This window comes from Schistocerca americana, chromosome 1 (genome assembly GCF_021461395.2).
Source record: "Schistocerca americana isolate TAMUIC-IGC-003095 chromosome 1, iqSchAmer2.1, whole genome shotgun sequence".
In the NCBI taxonomy this organism is placed as follows: domain Eukaryota; kingdom Metazoa; phylum Arthropoda; class Insecta; order Orthoptera; family Acrididae; genus Schistocerca; species Schistocerca americana.
In genome coordinates, this window is record NC_060119.1 from 847,628,145 (window position 1) to 847,651,338 (window position 23,194).

The window sequence follows — 23,194 nt, forward strand, 5'->3', positions numbered from 1 at the left end:
TCGTGGCAGACGTCCCCAGACGCCAGTTGAAGTTCATTATTGATCCATTAACTCAGTTTTTTTTATTACAGAGGGCAGCTAACCCTCTGACCGAACACGCTGAGCTACCGTGCCGGCAGCACTCAGCTACCGAGGCGGACTTCCTAAGCAGTAAAACCCAGGATGTTGTCTTCGACGACATGTGTTCGTCAGAGACAAGGGTATCGTTGGGAGTGCCCTTGGGAAGTGTGACAGGACTGCTCTTACACATTATATACATAAACGATCTCACGGACAGGGTGAGCAGCGATCTGCGGCTGTTTGCTCCTGATGCTGTGGTGTACGGGAGTGTGCTGTCGTTGAGTGACTGTGTAACCTCCCCATCACTTATGGACCTTAATGACAGTGAAAAATTGAAATGCGTGCACCTAATGAAAATTTGGGAAAAGCAATCGTCACTGAAGTTGATTTGTCGGTAAAGAGGGAGGAAAGGGTTACATCTAAACGAAAGGAAAAATGCAAATGAAATGGGTGGAAACTAATTTTGAGAAAAGGGTAAAATTAATAAAGAAAGTAAATGTGTGTTCGTTACATTAACAATTAACTGGCGTTAATTAGATATTTGAGATTGGGAGAAAATTACGGTCACCAGTCCTATGGACAACTACTATAATAACTGAAAATGAAAGATTAATGCACATATAATTAGCACTAAAAGTGTGGCAACTGAAGGTTGACACATGTTGTGTGAAAACTGAATGTTTGTCAGAAGTAATAAATTTCGCTACACTCTGACTTAATGTAGCAAAAGAATTAATAAAACCGGAAAATTCAAAGTTAATTTAGTGACTGAAGTTAATAGTGAACTTTGTTTCTGAAGCGCTACGAAATTCAATAAAATACGGTTAGTGTTGGGCTACCTCAACAATCATTTCAAAAGCTACTTGAATCTATGCAATTTAGAAATAAGAGATTTAACTTTGAACTTGAATTAAATTATTCTGAAAAATTAACAATAGTAAAATTTAGTACGTACCAAGCTGAGCTGCAGTCACAGGTAAGCTAAAATATGGTAACAAAACTCGCATTCTTAATTTCTGCTTGTGTCATCTAAATATCGTAACCAGCTATGAATACTTAAACTGAACTTTGATATTAAAGCAGTGAAATGGAATGATATTACTTTAATGCTGGCGTTTGAATTTCAACGACACTCGGGTTCATTCTGGAAAAGGGAGGGGCCCTGCTTGGTAATGCAATTGGGACAATGAGCAACAAAGGTTCATGCTAAGTTGCTGTGTTTTAGTGATGGAATAGTTTGAAAAGCTGAGGTCTACCATACAGTTCTAAAACTTTACGTGCTTTCAGTCTTCCTTGTTGGTTGATTGAAGGTTTGAAGTCATCGATCGAGGAGGTGGCGACAGTCACTCATTGTCGGTTGTTGCTGTTGCAGAAGCTGGATGTTGGCGCGCCTTCTTCTCGACACGGTCACCGGGCGAAACAGGCTCTTGATGTGCGCCGGCTAATGCTTCCCGTCCGCGACATCGTGTCAGAAACTATCATAGCAAGTCGAGCGCAATTACACGCTGCCAAACCCCGAAAGCGCGGCAACTCGCGGGAGCATCACACAACACACCTGCTCCACCGCCCTACTCCAGCCAGACCCTCTCTGCCCGCACTCCATGTGGCAGAGTTAACACTACCCAAAGATCCTAAACACTTTGGTTCTCCACATGACCTATCGATGTAATCGTTCGATAGCATAGTTTTCCCTAGGCCAGACTCAGCGTAAAAATACGAATAATATTTACAAAATAAACCAATTATACATCGACATAAATACATAAATATATATATACAAACAGTAGAACAATTACAATATATAAAGACACAGAATTGTCATATCTTCAGGTAACAAAATAAGGATAAAAATTTATAGTACAATAGATGGAAATAGGAGGATATGCATTTCCGGCGTTACAACTGTAGGAGGATATCAGGTGAATTAGACAAAATTTCTGGTTGGTGTGATGAATGCCGGCTAGCTCTGAAAGTAGGAAAATGTAAATTAACGCAGATGAGCCTGAAAAACAATCCAGTGGTGTTCGAATACAGTATTATTAGCGAGCTGCTTGACACGGTCACCTCGATTACATATCTAGGTGTAACATTGCAAAGCGATTTGAAGTGGGACGAGCGTCTAAGAATTGCAGTACGGAAGCTGTTGTTTTTTTTTTTTTTGAGACAATTTTAGGAAAGTGTGGTTCATCTGTAAAGGAGGCCGTATACAGGAAGCACTAATCATTCTTGAATAATGCTAGAGTGCTTGGGATCCGCAACAGGTCGGTTGGAAGGAAGACAGTGAAGCAATTCAGAGACAGGCTGCTAGATTTGTTACCCCTAGGTTCGAACAACATGTAAGTATTACGAAGAAGCTTCGGGAACTCAAATGGATATCGCTGGAGGGAAGGCGACGTTCTTTTTCGAGGGGCACTACGGAGAAATTTGAAGCTGACTGCCAGATGTTTCTATTGCCACCAACTTACATTTCACGTAAGGACTACGCATGTAAGATAAGAGAAATTAGGGCTCGTACAAAGGCGTATAGACAGTCGTTTTTCCTTCCCTCTGTTTGCGAGCAGAACAGAAAAGGAACTGACTAGTCTTAAAGGGTACACTCCACCAAGCACAGTACGGTGATCTGCGGCGTATGTATGTAGACGTAGATGTAGATGTAAAATGTCCCGTCTCAGTAAGTTAAAATTACTGTCGCTGGTCAGAGCGGTCTACATTGTTGTTGTTGTGGTCTTCAGTCCTGAGACTCGTTTGATGCAGCTCTCCATGCTACTCTATCCTGTGCAAGCTTCTTCATCTCTCAGTACCTACTGCAACCTACATCCTTCTGAATCTGCATGGTGTATTCATCTCTTGGTCTCCCTCTACGATTTTTACCCTCTACGCTGCCATCCAATACTAAATTGGTGATCCCTTGATGCCTCAGAACATGTCCTACCAACCGATCCCTTCTTCTAGTCAAGTTGTGCCACAAACTTCTCTTCTCCCCAATCCTATTCAACACCTCCTCATTAGTTATGTGATCTACCCATCTAATCTTCAGCATTCTTCTGTAGCACCACATTTCGAAGGCTTCTATTCTCTTCTTGTCCAAACTAGATATCGGCCATGTTTCAGTTCCATACATGGCTACACTCCATACAAATACTTTCAGAAACGACTTCCTGACACTTAAATCTATACTCGATGTTAACAAATTTCTCTTCTTCAGAAACGCTTTCCTTGCCATTGCCAGTCTACATTTTATATCTTCTCTACTTCGACCATCATCAGTTATTTTGCTCTCCAAATAGCAAAACTCCTTTACTACTTTAAGTGTCTCATTTCCTAATCTAATACCCTCAGCATCACCAGACTTAATTCGACTACATTCCATTATCCTCGTTTTGCTTTTGTTGATGTTCATCTTATATTCTCCTTTCAAGACACTATCCATTCCGTTCAACTGCTCTTCCAAGTCCTTTGCTGTCTCTGACAGAATTACAATGTCGTCCGCAAACCTCAAAGTTTTTATTTCTTCTACATGGATTTTAATACCTACTCCGGATTTTTCTTTTGTTTCTTTCACTGCTTGCTCAATACAGAGATTGAATAACATCGGGCATAGGCTACAACCCTGTCTCACTCCCTTCCCAACCACTGCTTCCCTTTCATGCCCCTCAACTCTTATAACTGCCATTTGGTTTCTATACAAATTGTAAATTGCCTTTCGCTCCCTGTATTTTACCCCTGCCACCTTCAGAATTTGAAAGAGTGTATTCCAGTCAACATTGTCAAAAGCTTTCTCTAAGTCTACAAATGCTAGAAACGTAGGTTTACCTTTCCTTAATCTAGCTTCTAAGATAAATCGTAGGGTCAGTATTGCCTCACGTGTTCCAATATTTCTACGGAATCCAAACTGATATTCCCCTAGGTCGGCTTCTACTAGTTTTTCCATTCGTCTTTAAAGAATTTGCGTTAGTATTTTGCAGCCGTAACTTATTAAACTGATTTTCAGACCTGTCAACACCTGCTTTCTTTGGGATTGGAATTATTATATTCTTCTTGAAGTCTGAGGGTATTTCGCCTGTCTCATTCATCTTGCTCACCAGATGGAAGAGTTTTGTCAGGACTGGCTCTCCCAAGGGCGTCAGTAGTTCTAATGGAATGTTGTCTACTCCCGGGGCCTTGTTTCGGCTCAGGTCTTTCAGTGCTCTGTCAAACTCTTCACGCAGTATCGTATCTCCCATTTCATCTTCATCTACACCCTCCTCCATTTCCATAATATTGTCCTCAAGTACATCGCCCTTGTATAGACCCTCTATATACTCCTTCCACCTTTCTGCTTTCCCTTCTTTGCTTAGAACTGGGTTTCCATCTGAGCTCTTAATATTCATACAAGTGTTTCTTTTTTCTCCAAAGGTCTCTTTAATTTTCCTGTAGGCAGTATCTATCTTAGCCCTAGTGAGATAAGCCTCTACATCCTTACATTTATCCTCTAGCCATCCCTGCTTAGCCATTTTGCACTTCCTGTCGATCTCATTTAGTAGACGTTTGTATTCCTTTTTGCCTGCTTCATTTACTGCATTTTTATATTTTCTCCTTTCATCAATTAGATTCAATATTTCTTCTGTTACCCAAGGAGTTCTACTAGCCTTCGTCTTTTTACCTACTTGATCCTCTGCTGCCTTCACTACTTCATCCCTCAAAGCTACCCATTCTTCTTCTACTGTATTTCTTTGCCCCATTCCTGCCACTTGTTCCCTTACGCTCTCCCTGAAACTCAGTACAACCTCTGGTTTAGTCAGTTTATCCAGGTCCCATCTCCTTAAATTCCCACCTTTCTGCAGTTTCTTCACTTTTAATCTACAGTTCATAACCAATAGATTGTGGTCAGAGTCCACATCTGCCCCTGGAAATGTCTTACAATTTAAAACCTGGTTCCTAAATCTCCGTCTTACCATTATATAATCTATCTGAAATCTGTCAGTATCTCCAGGCTTCTTCCATGTATACAACCTTCTTTTATGATTCTTGAACCAAGTGTTAGCTATGATTAAGTTGTGCTCTGTGCAAAATTCTATCAGGTGGTTTCCTCTTTCATTTCTTAACCCCAATCCATGTTCACCTACTACGTTTCCTTCTCTCCCTTTTCCTACTACCGAATTCCAGTCACCCATGACTGTTAAATTTTCGTTTCCCTTCACTATCTGTATAATTTCTTTTATTTCGTCATTCATTTCTTCAATTTCTTCGTCATCTGCAGAGCTAGTTGGCATATAAACTTGTAGTACTGTAGTAGGCGTGGGCTTCGTGTCTATCTTGCCCAGAATAATGCGTTCACTATGCTGTTTGTAGTAGCTTACCTGCATTCCTATTTTTTTTATTCATTATTAAACCTACTCCTGCATTACCCCTATTTGACTTTGTGTTTATAACGCTGTATTCGCCTGACCAAAAATCTTGTTCCTCCTGCCACCAAACTTCACTAATTCCCACTATATCTAATTTTAACCTATCCATTTCCCTTTTTAAATTTTCTAACCTACTTGCCCGATTAAGGGATCTGACATTCCACGCTCCGATCCGTAGAACGCCAGTTTTCTTTCTCCTGATAACGACGTTCTCCTGAGAAGTCCCCACCTGGAGATCCGAATAGGGGACTATTTTACCTCCGGAATATTTTACTCAAGAGGACGCCATCATCATTAACCATACAGTAAAGCTGCATGCCCTCGGGAAAAATTACGGCTGTAGCTTCCCCTTGCTTTCAGCCGTTCGCAGTACCAGCACAGCAAGGCCGTTTTGGTTATTGTTACAAGGCCAGATCAGTCAATCATCCAGACTGTTGCTCCTGCAACTACTGAAAAGGCTGCTGCCCCTCTTCAGGAACCAAGCGTTTGTCTGGCCTCTCAACAGATATCCCTCCGTTGTGGTTGCACCTACGGTACGGCTATCTGTATCGCTGAGGCACGCAAGCTTCCCCACCAACGGCAGGGTCCATGGTTCATGGGGGGGGGGGGGGTTTACGTTACGAATACCGAATACAAATTTCACTATAGATCTTTATGTTCAGAATGTCGAGCAGTGCTATAGACCTGACTGGCTTAGATATGGCCACCTCTAGTAACGATGTGAAGCGGTGTAGACTACTATGTCCAAAATGGGCCGGACCGCACAAAGTACCCGAATGCAATTTCTAGGGAGTTGTTCAATGTGGCTACTGCCGTAGCTTCCATCTCGCCGGGAACAAAAATTGCACTGCACTTTCTAAGTCGAAGCGAACGAAATGTAATACTGTGTAATATAACAATACAATTGGTAGCTCGTATGCAGATCGTGCTGGTACTCTTCCACCGGTTTTCTGTGCTTCCGACGTTTCTTACCGCCTAAGCAGTGCGGTTTATCGGAGCCTCTCACAGGCAGCCTATTACTTGCTGCCGGCCTCGTCGCCGCCGTCTGCACATTATTCCAGCCCAGTTCCACACGCTGAGGCGTCATGAGACTCAGGTGACCGGGCGCTGCCGGGCTGTGGAAGTGCTACTGTAACTGCACCTACAACGTAATCACCACGGACTAGGCCGGGCCCACATTTCTTCCGTCAGAGTGGAGGCAGCAAGTAACAGAGGACACTCTTGTAAGCCTAATGCAACGTCACCTAACGGTTTTTCTCCTGAGTTGTTGCTGACTAACAAGCAATCCAGCACGTATCCTTTCATGCCCAGTAGCTAACTCGCTGCTAACCTGCAGTCTATGCACTGACTAGAATTGCGAATCAATAAAATAAACGGACATATTAATAACGATAAATGAATCATCAATAAAAAGGATTCTCTTTTAACGTCTGTAGTTGACGTAGACCACACCAGATAATTATGTTGAATTCCGTTTATTCTTGGAAGTATATCTCAATTAAATGGAAAGTGGTCCTACGGTACCCAATGAAAATACAGACAGAAAATAACCTTCTTAAACACTGTTGCCTTGTTGCCTTGCTAGAATGATAGCAGCATCCCCAAGCTAAATAGTCGTCCAAGACGTGCGGAAACACAGTCCACTTCGTGTCTACAACATACTAAACATTCACAAAGTCAAAATAGTTCAGAGCTCAACACGATGATGTACAAATTAATTCATGTGAGGTAGCTAGTAGAAACTCATACTCCATCCATTCTCAACTCCGTAATGCAGTCGGAAAAAGCCAGTAGTAAAGCAGCCTTTCACCACCAAGAAGCTATCATCTACATCACGGGTGGCCAAACTTTTCGGTAGGCGGGCCAAATTTTTGAGAGGGATTTCCCCGCAGGCCACATTACCAGTTTCCCTTTCGTGAGCCAAAACAAGCAAGAAATTATAATTTATTTTTTAAAGGAAATAAAAGAAATCTGACAAAATACATTTATTATATTTTTAATGAAATACACTACTGGCGATTAAAATTGCTACACCAAGAAGAAATGCAGATGATAAACGAGTATTCATTGGACAAATATATTACGCTAGAACTGACATGTGATTACATTTTCACGAAATTTGGGTGCATAGAGCATGAGAAATAAGTACCCAGAACAACCACCTCTGGGCGTAATAACGGCCTTGATACGCCTGGGCATTGAGTCAAACAGAGCTTGGATGGCGTGTACGGGTACAGCTGCCCATACAGCTTCAACACGATACCACAGTTCATCAAGAGTACCGACTGGCGCACTGTGACGAGCCAGTTGCTCGGCCACCATTGACCAAACGTTTTCAGTTGGTGAGAGGTCTGGAGAATGTGCTGGCCAAGGCAGCAGTCGAACATTTTCTGTATCCAGAAATGCCCCTACAGGACCTGCAACATCTGGTCGTGCATTATCCTGCTGAAATGTAGGTTTTCGTTGGGATCGAATGAAGATTAGGGACACGGGTCGTAACATATCTGAAATGTAGCGTCCACTGTTCAAAGTGCCGTCAATGCGAACAAGAGGTGACCGAGACGTGTAACCAATGGTACGCCATACCGTCACGCCGGGTGATAAGCCAGTATGGTGATGACGAATACGCCCTTCCAATGTACGTTCACCGCGATGTCGCCAAACACGGATGTGATCATCATGATGCTGTAAACAGAACCTGGATTCATCCGAAAAAATGACGTTTTGCCATCCGTGCACCCAGGTTCGTCGTTGAGTACACCATCGCAGGCGCTCCTGACTGTGATGCAGCGTCAAGGGTAACCGCAGCCACGGTCTCCGAGCTGATAGTGCTTGCTGCTGAAAACGTCGTCGAACTGTTCGTGCAGATGGTTGTTGTCTTGCAAACGTCCCCATCTGTTGACTCAGGGGTCGAGGCTTAGCTGCACGATCCGTTACAACAATGCGGAGAAGATGCCTGTGATCTCGACTGCTAGTGATATGAGGCCGTTGGGATCCAGCACGGCATTCCATATTACCCTCCTGAACCGACCTATTCCATATTCTGCTAACAGTCATTGGATTTCGACCAACGCGAGCAGAAATGTCGCGATACGATAAACCGCAATCGCAATGGGCTACAATCTGACGTTTACCAAAGTCGGAAACGTTATTGTACGCATTTCTCCTCCTTACACGAGGCATCACAACAACGTTTCACCAGGCAACGCCGATCAACTGCTGTTTGTGTATGAGAAATCAGTTGGAAACTTTCCTCATGTCAGCACGTTGTAGGTATCGCCACCGGCGCCAACCGTGTGTGAATGCTCTGAAAAGCTAATCATTTGCATATCACAGCATCTTCTTCTTGTCGGTTAAATTTCGCGTCTGTAACACGTCATCTTCGTAATGTAGCAATTTTAATGGCCAGTAGTGTACAATGCTAGTGGGATATCTGGCTTTGTTTAACTGAACTGAATCAATGTTGATGTCAACTGAAGTTGTTGTTACTCGGAAAGAGTTCTCATTTGTGATTTGATGTAATTACCACGTAATGTTTGCAACTAATGAAATCATGTTTTAAGCATGTTTGCAAAATGCTGCTTCTTGTCCAAATATTGCAGTGCCTGTGTCATTCTCATTACGATGCAAAGTTTCTTTGGACATGCAAGCATGTGCAAAGGAACAGGCGGTGCGGCGACTATAGCCGTTATGAAATACATTAAATGTATTCGCAATTGCTAATAAGGAAAACCATCAGCTGTAGAAGGGAGTGGAATGTACTTATTCGCAATTGCGAATACATTAACTGTATTTCATAACAGCTATAGTCGCAGTGGAGGCTGTTCCTTTGGATATGCATGGATGTCCAAAGCAACTTTGCATCTTAATGAGATTAACACTGCCACTGCATTATCGTTATTTATCTTCCGATACCGGGTAAGCGACTTGAGTACCAGGTCTGACCTGTACGGGAATATAAATAATGGGTGTACGAGTACGGATCGTAGACACATGGTTGACGACATATGGAAGTCAGGTCGTGCGTAGATAGCCGGGCGGTAAGGCGACCGCTCGCGATAAGCGGAACATTCTGGTTCGAGTCCCGTACCGTCACAAATCTTCATTGTCGTCATTCCATTCTAGAGTTGACCGTTTTCCTTATTCGCAATTGCGAATGTATTAAAAAAATTTGTAGAACTCTTCCAACCCAACCTGATTAAATTTATCTTTTAACTGTGCATCACATTGCATTTCGCAGAATTCCATTAGTAAATGTCCCGTTAGTGAAGTCATTTCTACGGAGAGTGGCGTAGCAAATACAGAAAGATTAAAATCTTGAGATCGGTCTTCCAATTCATTTTTCAAGTCAGATATCAAACAAGCGTATTAAACCGCTGCTGCCTGTGCGAATTCCGATTGCTTTGACAGTGTAGGAAAATTTGCGAAATTTGTTGCTCGCAACTGTTGTTTCCAAAGCCTAAGTTTAATTTGGAATGCGGAAATAACATCATGCATGACATTAGGAAATTTGGAAATTTGTGGTAAGGTCTTATGGGACCAAACTGCTGAGATCATCGGTCCCTAAGCTTACACAATACTTAATCCAACTTAAACTAACTTACACTAAGGACAACACACACACCCACAAGGCACCGCCATTACTTGCGGAGGTATTTTCAGCGCTAAGGAAGTACTAGAACCTCATTCGAAGAACAAGACTGCAACTGAGAAAGCGTACAACAATATCACCCAGGTAGTGGGCGTACGTATTAATCTGGACTACTCTTAGAACACAATAATCAATAGGTGCTGGTCAAAAAGCCAGGAGGCTAGAGCAGTGGCCAGATACAGCGTGCAGGTACAACGCTGTGTCTAAATACAAGAAATCTGTCGGCAGCGCCTATGTGGTTATTAAAAATAAAAAGAGTGAACTACTTCGCCTCCCGAAAATGCTGGACTCCTAGACATTGAAGGGACATTAAGATACGTCATGACTATGGCAGCAACACATATCGAAATATAAGACACTCGCTCTCCTCGCTGCGAACGCTGACCTCGTTCGTAACGACAAAGGGAGCTGTTATCTGCTAAACCGAACAGCTGGTGCTGTATCAGAGCTGCGCAGAACCGGCACGGATGCCTCATTTATGTGGATCATCAATTACAGCGGATGATCTTCTTGTTGCAGTTAGAGGCATAGTAAAAAGTGAGTGAAGCAAGGCGTGGGTGGAGCAAAGTTCAGCACAAAGCACCTGGCAGAAACAAATCCCTCCACATTTACCGGAGACGCAATGGTATGCTGAAAGTGGGCTCGGAAAAACAACTTATCTGGCTCAGGGAACGAGAGACAATCTGTAAGGATCACTGCCAGGTTGAAATTCAATGACGGCTACAATCGTCAACACCTCCACAGGTTGTTCCAGGAGGAATTATCAACATTGAGTTGTATAACAGGAACCATCATTCGAAGCAAAATAGTCTGGTGAACAGTAAAATGCGTACACTGGGAGCTATGAGCACTTCGTCACCTTCTATACTATGAAACTTTGCAGCCCATGTTTACAATATATTTCTTTCCTTGTTTTGCCTCATATTACCTCTCAAAATATGGAAAGCGAAGAGCTTGCAGTAGAAGAGATTTATTTCACTGCATCGAAGATGAAGAAGTGCTCATAGCTCTCAAATTATGCATTCTAGACCCAAAGTTTACTAGGCCTTTTTGCGTCGAATAATAGTTCCCTGATATTGACTATTTCTCTTCGGACACCTTGTGCAGACTCGACTTCATGCCATTGCCACTTGGCTCCTGTGGGGAAATCTAGGCCGTCAACCACATCTCCTTTGGGTGCTCTCGATACAGAAATGAGTCAGATTGGCTACTTACGGAGTTTGCTAACATTAATCGAGAACCTCCTTCGAATGCGCTAAGACTCTTGACTACAATGAATGTAGACATTTGGAAATCGCCTGTGGAGTTCGTTTTAATAGTTGGGATGAAATCGTAACCATTGAGCTTGTGTGTGTGTGTGTGTGTGTGTGTGTGTGTGTGTGTGTGTGTGGGTGTGTACGTATATATGCATTTATTTAGATTGACTAGAAATATGTTTGTTAACGTAATAAACCACTGTATTTATTTACGTGTTATTCACGATGTCACTGACATTTGTTTTAAATTTCTTAGGAGTTGTAGCAACGATACATTGACGCCTTCAAATGACAGGCTGCTCGGCAAACTTGGATTGGCTGTGTTGGTGTACCCAAAGGCCAATAGTTAAGAAGGCAGAGTTACGGGAAGAAACGGGCTTGGCAATAGGAATGACAAAACAGAAAATTTTCTCGAGTTCTGCAGAAACGTTCAGCTAGTAGTAGGAAATACACTGTTCAAGAATCGCAAGAGTAGACATTATGCTTGGAAAATACCTGGAGACACACAAAGATGCTTAGCTGGATTACATAGTGGTGAGACACAAATTCTAAAGTCAGATATGAGACATACCGAGGAGCAGATGAGCCATTATAGACTCAGATCACAATGTAGTAGTGTAGAGTAGACTGGAGTTTAAGAGAATCACCAAGAAGACTCAATGTACAACGAAGTGAGGTAATGAAGTATTGAGGAATGATTATATGGGTTCGAGATTCTCAGAGGCTGTAGATACTGTGATACTGAGAACTACAGTACGTAGTTCAATTGATAAGGTATTGATACATCTAAAAAGAGCAATCGCAGAAGTTGAAGAGACAAATATAGGTGTAAGGCTGGAAACTACAAAGATATTATGGGTAAGAGATTAACTGATTGATGAAAGATAGAAATTCAAAAACATCCAGGAAAAAGATCGGAATTTAGCAATGTAAGTCACCTAGGAAAGAAATCAGTATTAGCGAAGCTATAGCGAAATACCTGCAAAAAAAAAAAAAAAAAAAAATGAAAACTGAAAAGGAAATACAACCTCTGACAATAAAGTTCGGTGAATAGTCCTGTAACATTAACGTAGATGAACTATGAACTACAGTTGCCCTACTGTCCTTCGAAATAGTCACCTCCCATAACCATGCACCGCTGAGCTCTGCGATACATGTCCTGGAAACTTTGCAAGAATTCTTCCTTTGGGATGGTGCTTTGCAGTTTTGTTTCAGGGTCGTACCGGAGACACCAGGTTTCATCCTCAGTGGCAGTACGGTTCAAGAAATTGTGTGTCGTATCCACCATTTCGACAAAATCCTGTGAAGCCTCTAAACATGCCTGCTTCTGATCGTCAGTCAAGTGATGTGGCACAAGACGACAACACGTTTTCCTCTTCCCTAACTCCTTGGTAAGGATTTGTCGCAGGGATTCATGGTTCATCTGCAGTTCATCCACTATCACGCGCACAGTTAATCGACGCTCGTTCGTGGTTAATGTCCTCACTTTCTCAATGTCGCCGGTCGTCCGCTACGGCAATTGTCAGAAACACTTTCCCGACCGTCTTCGAAACTAGCGAACCACTCTTACACACACTTCATGGACAGTGCTTGATCCCCATAAACACGTAGCAGTATTGCAAGCGTTTCTTTCGGTGTCTTGCCAAGCTTAAACAAAACTTTAAATTGATCCTTTGGTCGTTCACTGTCCTGTTCTCAGTTCAGAATCAACGCACTGAACAAGCACTTTGTCCAACAGGTGTAACACGGAACATACACGATGCGCAACTGAACTACGGTGGGGGCAGGTTAACACCGACCGCTACGTAGGTGCAGCGTTGTAAGACGTCAGTGTTGCCCGATCGACCTTTCTGACTTCATTCACCGAACTTTAATGTCAGAGGTTGTAATTACTGGAAGAACTGATTCAGCACATAAATAAGTCAAAATAACGTTTGGAGGATTTACAAGCAAGATGAATTCCAGTGTATAACGCCGAGGACATACTGGCTGTGTGAAAGGAATCCGCTGAGGGTTTCTGCAAGCGAAAGGAACTGCCTGCTGACGTGACAGAAGAAGAAACTGGTGTTCATTTGTAAGACATAGAGGATCCAGTATTAATATTAGATTTTGAAGGAATTTTGACTGACTAATGATCAAACAAGGCAAAGGGAATACATAACATTACCTCAGAATTTCTAAAATCATGGGTAGATGTGGAAACCAAAACATTATTCGTATTAGTATGTTGTACGTATGAGACTGGAGGTTTACCTTCAGGCCATCGAAATAATATCTCCAACACAAACCCAAAGACAGAAAAAAGGCAGATGAATGCGAAACCTATCGCACAAACACCTCAACAACTGGTGCCTCCAAGTTACTTCAAGAATAATACACAGATGAATAGAAAACGAAATTGGAGATACTTTAGATGGAGATTAGTTTTAGTTTGGGAGAGGTAAAGACACTGGAGAGACAGTTCTGACACGCTTGATAATGAAGGCAAGGCTTAAGAAAAACCGTTACACGTTTATAGGATTCGTCGACACAGAAAAAAGGGTACGAAAACGTAAACTAGTTCAATGTGTTCAAAATTTTCAGATAAACAGATATAAGCTATAGAGGAAGGCGGATAATATACAATATGTACGAAAACCAAGAGCGAACAATAAGAATGAAAGACCAAAAACGATTTGAAAATGAAAATGAGGAAGTGATATAGGACATTTTTAATGGAATGAGCAGAATACCAAAGGAAGATAGACATAAGAAAGACGATAGTTCTGAGGGGTACCGAAAATGGAATAAACGTAATTTAAAAATTGTTGACCGTGTGGTAAATGAAATGCAGACATACTGCTACTTTGGAAGCAAAGTAGCGCATGACGGACGAAGCAAGGGGGATATTAGATGCAAACTAGTGTGGGCCCAGCGAGCATTCCTCGCTAAAAGAGTTCTACTTGTACTAAACATATGTCCTGGAAATATACTATGAACAGCAGGAGAATCGGGTAAAGAAGAATACAGAAGCGCTTGAGATGTGTTGTTACCAAACGCTGCTAAAACTGAGTGTTGTGATAAGATATTAAATGCGAAATCGTCCGCAGAATCGGTGGGGAATGAAAATTGTGGAAAAAAACTAGAAGAAGTAACAAGATGACAGAGCATATGTTAAGACTTCAGGAAATAAGCTCCATCTTATTACATTGAGCCATAGATCGCAAAATACTGTAGGGGAAGTCAGAGATTAGTATGCAAGTGAGAAATAATCGAGAAATGTAGCTATTTCTGTGGGATGAAAAGAGAGGATGGCAAGGGAGCGGAAGTCGTGGTCGATAACAGTTAGATCCATCTTTTCTTCGAACTGTCTTCCCGGGGGACGGAATATGGGTCTAATTTAAGCGGTGATTAATAGAATGAGATGTACGAGTTTCAAATCCCAAAAAGAGTCGTCTACAATAGTTTAAAACTAAGACAACGTGACTACCTTTCCAACCTTAACTGCATGATTCACCTGGTAGTGACTGTAGTCTACAAAAGTAGAGCAAACGCATCCTAAAATGTAAAATCTGAATCGATTCAACTGAGATAAATCCATGTTATAGATCGTTAGTAAAAACTGAACTTAAAGGGAGTCTACTCGTGCCAGTGATCTCTCAAGAAGAAACACTTCAGCTCAAACTTACGCTGAACACTAGCACGTAAATTTTGAAACTGTTTACGCTCTATCGATGAGTGGGGAATGTTGAAAGCTGTTTGCAGAATGCACCTCAAACGCAATTTCTGCTTTAGCCGCCAGTTAGAACTTATCAGTTTGGTTTTAATGGTATACTCACAAATTATCATGTTTTTACCTACACCAATTCGGCATGGAAGCGGATAAAATAAGGTTTGCTAGCATCTTGGTAATGAAAGACCTATTACCAGAATGAGCAGTTAACTGCATATCTGTTGTAATAATTAATGTTAGAAGAAACAGATGTTCCCAAGATTTTGTGAGGGACGTCTTATGTGCTTTTTTACAACTCATATTGCGAAGTATAAATCAACCTCAACACATCATCTAAAACACTGAAACATTCAGTTTTAGGCACGACGTGTAACTGGCTAAAAAGTTAAAGATTTGTTATGTCTGTGCTGTACGTTTTCAGTTATTCCAAGTGAGACAGTAATTCCAGAAAGGAGACGTGCGTCAACATACGTGTTTCTCAAGGAATGAGCTCTCTTCTGTGTACTCATATGTTTTCCCACTTTCTTGAAGAAGGTGATGTTTTCCGCGCGGTAGGCTACCTGACGAGCAATCCTGTACCTTGCCACACAACCGGGATGTACGCAAGAGGGAATTTCCTTCCATCGGACAGATCGGAAGTTTTGTGAAACGAATGAGTTTCCGCAGCGATGTCTGTCCTTTTATTCGTAATGACAGCTGTGGACCTTACTCAAGAGCACTTTCTGAACAAAGTATTTCTTTACACAAACCTTGCTTCACATGTCAAAGAATTGTTGCATTCATAGATGCTGAGGTTGACTGAGAAGGGAATTTTCAAAAGTAATCAGCGGATGTGTACATAATAAAGTGAAAAAAGACAAGTAGTGTTTGCCTAGACCGCCACTGGCGTTGTGAAAGCTGGATGGGTCAACTTGGACTTCAAGACATTTATTCAATCACCTTCTTCATAGTCTTCGAGTATCAAGAACTTATTTTACGACGGACAGTAAGTCGACAGATGAGATGTTAATTCATATCGTAAGTGAATAACCGCAGAGAGCAAGAGTGAAAGAGAAAGTGTCATGAAGTTCCATGGAGCCAGCCTTTCTCCATGATATTCCCTTGCTTCGTTAGTCTTCCCCTGTTCATGCGAAGTGAATAATAGAGTAGAAACAACTGATAGCGGACATTATACACTCCTGGCCATTAAAATTGCTACACCACGAAGATGACGAGCTACAGGCGCGAAATTTAACCGACAGGAAGAAGATGCTGTGATATGCAAATGATTAGCTCTTCAGAGCATTCACACAAGGTTGGCGCCAGTGGCGACACCTACAACGAGCTGACATGAGGAAAGTTTCCAACTGATTTCTCATACACAAACAGCAGTTGACCGGCGTTGCCTGGAGAAATGTTGTTGTGATGCCTCGTGTAAGGAGGAGAAATGCGTACCATGACGTCCCCGACTTTGATAAAGATCGGAGTATAGCCTATCGCGATTGCGGTTTATCGTATCGCGACATTGCTGCTCGCGGTGGGCGAGATCCAATGACTGTTAGCAGAATATGGAATCGGTGGGTTCAGGAGGGTAATATGGAATGCCATGCTGGATCCCAACGGCCTCGTATCACTAGCAGTCGAGATGAGAGGCATCTTATCCGCACGGCTGTAACGGATCGTGCAGCCACGTCTCGATCCATGAGTCAACAGATGGGGACGTTTGCAAGACAACAACCATCTGCACGAACAGATCGACGACGTTTGCAGCAGCATGGACTATCAGCTCGGAGACCATGGCTGCTGTTACCCTTGACGCTGCGTCACAGATAGGAGCGCCAGCGATGGTGTGTACTCAACGACGAACCTGGGTGCACGAACGGCAAAACGTCATTTTTTCGGATGAATCCAGGCTCTGTTTACAGCATCATGATGGTCGCACCCATGTTTGGCGACATCGCGGTGAACGCTCATTGGATGAGTATATTCGTCATCGCTATACTGGCGTACCACCCGGCGTGATGGTATGGGGTGCCATTGGTTACACGTCTCGGTCACCTCTTGTTCGCATTGACGGCACTCTGAACAGTGGACGTTACATTTCAGATATGTTACAACCGGTGGCTCTACCCTCCATTCGATCCCTGCGAAACCCTACATTTCAGCAGTATAATGCACGACCGCATTGAGGTCCTGTAGGGGCATTTCTGGATACAAAAAATGTTCGACTGGTGCCCTGGCCAGTACATTCTCCAGATCTCTCACCAACTGAAAACGTTTGGACAATGGTGGCCGAGCAACTGGCTCGTCACAATACTCCAGTCACTGCTCTTGATGAACTGTGGTATCGTGTTGAAGCTGCATGGGCAGCTGTTCCTGTACACGCCATCCATGCTCTGACTCAATGCCCAGGCGTATCAAGGCCATTATTACGCCCAGAGGTGGTTGTTCTGGGTTCTGATTTCTCAAGGTCTTTGCACCCAAATTGCGTGAAAAAGTAATCACATGTCAGTTCTTCTATAATATATCTGTCCAATGAATACCCGTTTATCATCTGCATTTCTTCCCGGTGTAGCAATTTTAATGGCCAGTAGTGTACGTCTGTCAGGTTACTGCGATGTCATTCGTTAGAGAGTGAACAGTTCAACATCAGAACCACATTTTTCTGCACGTACAATGATATTCGACAGAACGAATGGTCTCGCGACTTCACTTGCCCCGTCAGTCCAAATGCTTCGAGACTGGATTAATGAAAACTAAAGAAAAGTTAATACGATGGTTTTAATACTTCAGGTGTTGGCTGGCTCTGAGCACTATGGGACTTAACTGCTGTGGTCATCAGTCCCCTAGAACTTAGAGCTACTTAAACCTAACTAACCTAAGGACATCACACACATCCATGCCCGAGGCAGGATTCGAACCTGCGACCGTAGCAGTCACGCGGTTCCAGACTGAAGCGCCTTTAACCGCACGGCCACACTGGCCGGCTTTCAGGTGTTCCACGTTATCTGCCACAACTTGTGAACAAGAACACAACTGACCCGTCGAATGCGCCTCTGTTGTTTACAGTTGTTAGTTCAAGCAGAAGCCGGCCGCGGTGGCCGAGCGGCTCTAGGCGCTTCAGTCCGGAACCGCGCGACTGCTACGGTCGCAGGTTCGAATCCTGCCTCGGGCATGGATGTGTGTGATGTCCTTAGATTAGTTAGGTTTAATTAGTTCTAAGTTTTAGGGGTCGATGACCTGAGATGTTAAGTCCCATAGTGCTCAGAGCCAGTTCAAGCAGCAACCGTAGTTACGGCGCTGATGTCGCTTATAAAAATGTTTCAAATGGCTCTGAGCACTATGCGACTTAACTTCTGAGGTCATCAGTCGCCTAGGACTTAGAACTAATTAAACCTAACTAACCTAAGGACATCACACACATCCATGCCCGAGGCAGGATTCGAAACTGCGACCACAGCGGTCGCTCGGTTCCAGACTGAAGCACCTAGAACCGCACGGCCACTCCGGCCGGCGATGTCGCTTATATACCAGCAATAAAATCAGTCTAGGAATATTTTGGATGGGCAGTGTATGTATGCCTGTGCGTAAATCAAGGTCCGCAATTTAAACTGAGGCAGTTCTGAGACTTTTCTATACTTTGCAATGCAGTTTCTAAAAATACACTCCAGGAAATGGAAAAAAGAACACATTGACACCGGTGTGTCAGACCCACCATACTTGCTCCGGACACTGCGAGAGGGCTGTACAAGCAATGATCACACGCACGGCACAGCGGACACACCAGGAACCGCGGTGTTGGCCGTCGAATGGCTATAGCTGCGCAGCATTTGTGCACCGCCGCCGTCAGTGTCAGCCAGTTTGCCGTGGCATACGGAGCTCCATCGCAGTCTTTAACACTGGTAGCATGCCGCGACAGCGTGGACGTGAACCGTATGTGCAGTTGACGGACTTTGAGCGAGGGCGTATAGTGGGCACGCGGGAGGCCGGGTGGACGTACCGCCGAATTGCTCAACACGTGGGGCGTGAGGTCTCCACAGTACATCGATGTTGTCGCCAGTGGTCGGCGGAAGGTGCACGTGCCCGTCGACCTGGGACCGGACCGCAGCGACGCACGGATGCACGCCAAGACCGTAGGATCCTACGCAGTGCCGTAGGGGACCGCACCGCCACTTCCCAGCAAATTAGGGACACTGTTGCTCCTGGGGTATCGGCGAGGACCATTCGCAACCGTCTCCATGAAGCTGGGCTACGGTCCCGCACACCGTTAGGCCGTCTTCCGCTCACGCCCCAACATCGTGCAGCCCGCCTCCAGTGGTGCCGCGACAGGCGTGAATGGAGGGACGAATGGAGACGTGTCGCCTTCAGCGATGAGAGTCGCTTCTGCCTTGGTGCCAATGATGGTCGTATGGGTGTTTGGCGCCGTGCAGGTGAGCGCCACAATCAGGACTGCATACGACCGAGGCACACAGGGCCAACACCCGGCATCATGGGGTGGGGAGCGATCTCCTACACTGGCCGTACACCACTGGTGATCGTCGAGGGGACAGTGAATAGTGCACGGTACATCCAAACCGTCATCGAACCCATCGTTCTACCATTCCTAGACCGGCAAGGGAACTTGCTGTTCCAACAGGACAATGCACGTCCGCATGTATCCCGTGCCACCCAACGTGCTCTAGAAGGTGTAAGTCAACTACCCTGGCCAGTAAGATCTCCGGATCTGTCCCCCATTGAGCATGTTTGGGACTGGATGAAGCGTCGTCTCACGCGGTCTGCACGTCCAGCACGAACGCTGGTCCAACTGAGGCGCCAGGTGGAAATGGCATGGCAAGCCGTTCCACAGGACTACATCCAGCATCTCTACGATCGTCTCCATGGGAGAATAGCAGCCTGCATTGCTGCGAAAGGTGGATATACACTGTACTAGTGCCGACATTGTGCATGCTCTGTTGCCTGTGTCTATGTGCCTGTGGTTCTGTCAGTGTGATCATGTGATGTATCTGACCCCAGGAATGTGTCAATAAAGTTTCCCCTTCCTGGGACAATGAATTCACGGTGTTCTTATTTCAATTTCCAGGAGTGTAGTTCTCGCCTGCTACAACTTACTACACATAAAATTTATTTGAAACAAATCTCTGCGAAAATTAATTTTTCTTTAGTAACCGATGTCCGTGGGTAGGGAATTCGTAAGAATGTTTTGCGATCACGTGTAGTAGGATCTCTGTACACAGATGTTGGACTGTACTTATCACTGACAGCTCGATACGTGAGTATTTGTACATCGGGTTCCCATATCCTGTGTTTTAACGATTGCCGATCAGTTTGTACTGAACAAAAATATCGAGGAAAAGCAGGCAATTAATTTTCAGTTGTGTTGTTATTTGAATCTCCTCGTGCAACATATTAAGAAAGTGTATGAATTCATGCTGCTTCGTCATTGTCCACGTGAACACATATTTTTATCTTAGAAATTTCTTCCAGCTTGTCACTCCTTCTATTACCAGATTCACGTGGACTTTGTTGTTTCCCTATACTCTTTATTAACTTTCCTTCTCAATACTCTTCTCTAAGAAATCATTTAAAATTATTCCGTCATTATCTTTCTCAGGTTACAGACAGTCTGCTTTCAGAAACTAAAGGGTGCACTGCTGCAGACACTTAGTGTTTGAAGTGCATTTCTCAGTCTCTGTCGCCAGCTGATAAAGTTTATATTCCTTTTTTGTGCTTTTTCATTCTTTCATAGCGGAACTTTTTTACTTCCCACACTACGTATTCTCTTGTCGTGTTTATCTACTCGACATTTTTCCTTCTGTGTGTTTTTTTTTAATTTAATTTTTTTTTTTAGACCGAATATTGTTCTAAATAACACCTTCACTCTCTTAGGTAGTGTACCTTACTTCTAGTCTCCACAGCAACGTCGCTGACGATTGTTAGTGCTGGCGAATCTTTCCCTTTCTCTTTGTTTGCTGTTGTTTTGAACTTTCTTCTCAAGCTACCTTTTAATATTTACAGGACAATGTGTCAGTCTCATTCGGATTATTAATTGCAAACTGTAGGTATGAAGAGGCTGTGTAAAATAAAGTCATGTTTTCACCGAGGGAAAAATAATGCTCGAATGTACTGATGAGTGTTACACCATGTGGATATTGACTTAATGTGTTACGCAATGGCTTGAGTAAATTCGATTTGTACAGAAATGCCCGAATTCTGGCATACTTTCCTCAGATTTCCTTTGCCTACACTACCCTCTGCTCGTCCATCTGCGTGCGTATCAGTGAAGTGAGATCCACGTAATCATCTTCATAGGCATCGACCGAAATAAATGGCGCCCTAACAATGAAGAGGCAAGGTAAGTAGGTTTCATAAAAAAAATATTGACAGACAGGTAGCGTTTCTGAACGAAAATAGCAGACCTCTTTCGAAGCTAACTTATTTCCTGCACATGCATCCTATTTCCTGGTAACAGGGAAAGATTCGTGGTAATTTACTGTGACTGTTCACCATTATCGTTACAATAATAAAAGAAAAGGACTATATTGCATATGCCCTACAGAATCAATTTATTCAGGCTAGCCGGTTTTCGGCGTTTTGTGGATGATTCTATAAGAAAAAAAGCTACGCACATATATATTGGTCCATTGATCGTGACCGGGCCAAATATCTCACGAAGTAAGTGTCAAACGAAATACGAAATAACTACAAAAAACGAAACTTGCCTAGTTGAAGGGGGAAACGAGATGGCGCTATAGTTGGCCCGCTAGATAGCGCTGCCATAGGTCAAACGGATATCAACTGCGTTTTTTTAAATAGGAACCTCCATTTTTATTACGTAAAGAAATATGAATGTTTTAGTTGGAACACTTATTTCGTTTTGTGATAGATGGCGCTGTAATAGTCACAAACATATGGCTCACAATTTTAGACGAACAGTTGGTAACAGGTAGGTTTTTTAAATTAAAATACAGAACGTAGGTACGTTTGAACATTTTATTTCGGTTGTTCCAGTGTGGTACATGTACCTTTGTGAACTCATCATTTCTGAGAACGCATGCTGTTACAGAGTGATTACTTGTAAATACCACATTAATGCAATAAATGCTCAAAATGCAGTCCGTCAACATCAGTGCATTTGGCAATACGTGTAACGACATTCCTCTGAACAGCGACTAGTCCGCCTTCCGTTATGTTCCCACACGCATTGACAATGCGCTGACGCATGTTTTCAGGCGTTGTCGGTGGATCACGATGGCAAATATCCTTCAACTTTCCCCACAGAAAGAAATCTGGGAACGTCAGATCCGGTGAACGTGCGGGCCATGGCACGGTGCTTCGACGACCAACCCACATGTCATGAAATATGCCATTCAATACAGCTTCTACATCTACATCTACATCTATACTCCGCGAGCCACCTTACGGTGTGTGGCGGAGGGTACTTATTGTACCACTATCTGATCCCCCCTTCCCTGTTCCATTCACGAATTGTGCGTGGGAAGAACGACTGCTTGTAAGTCTCCGTATTTGCTCTAATTTCTCGGATCTTTTCGTTGTGATCATTACGCGAGATATATGTGGGCAGTAGTAATATGTTGCCCATCTCTTCCCGGAATGTGCTCTCTCGTAATTTCGATAATAAACCTCTCCGTATTGCGTAACGCCTTTCTTGAAGTGTCCGCCACTGGAGCTTGTTCAGCATCTCCGTAACGCTCTCGCGCTGACTAAATGTCCCCATGACGAATCGCGCTGCTTTTCGCTGGATCATGTCTATCTCTTCTATTAATCCAACCTGGTAAGGGTCCCATACTGATGAGCAATACTCAAGAATGGGACGAACAAGCGTTTTGTAAGCTACTTCTTTCGTCGATGAGTCACATTTTCTTAGAATTCTTCCTATGAATCTCAACCTGGCGCCTGCTTTTCCCACTATTTGTTTTATGTGATCATTCCACTTCAGATCGCTCCGGATAGTAACTCCTAAGTATTTTACGGTCGTTACCGCTTCCAATGATTTACCACCTATGGCATAATCGTACTGGAATGGATTTCTGCCCCTATGTATGCGCATTATATTACATTTATCTACGTTTAGGGAAAGCTGCCAGCTGTCGCACCATGCATTAATCCTCTGCAGGTCCTCCTGGAGTAC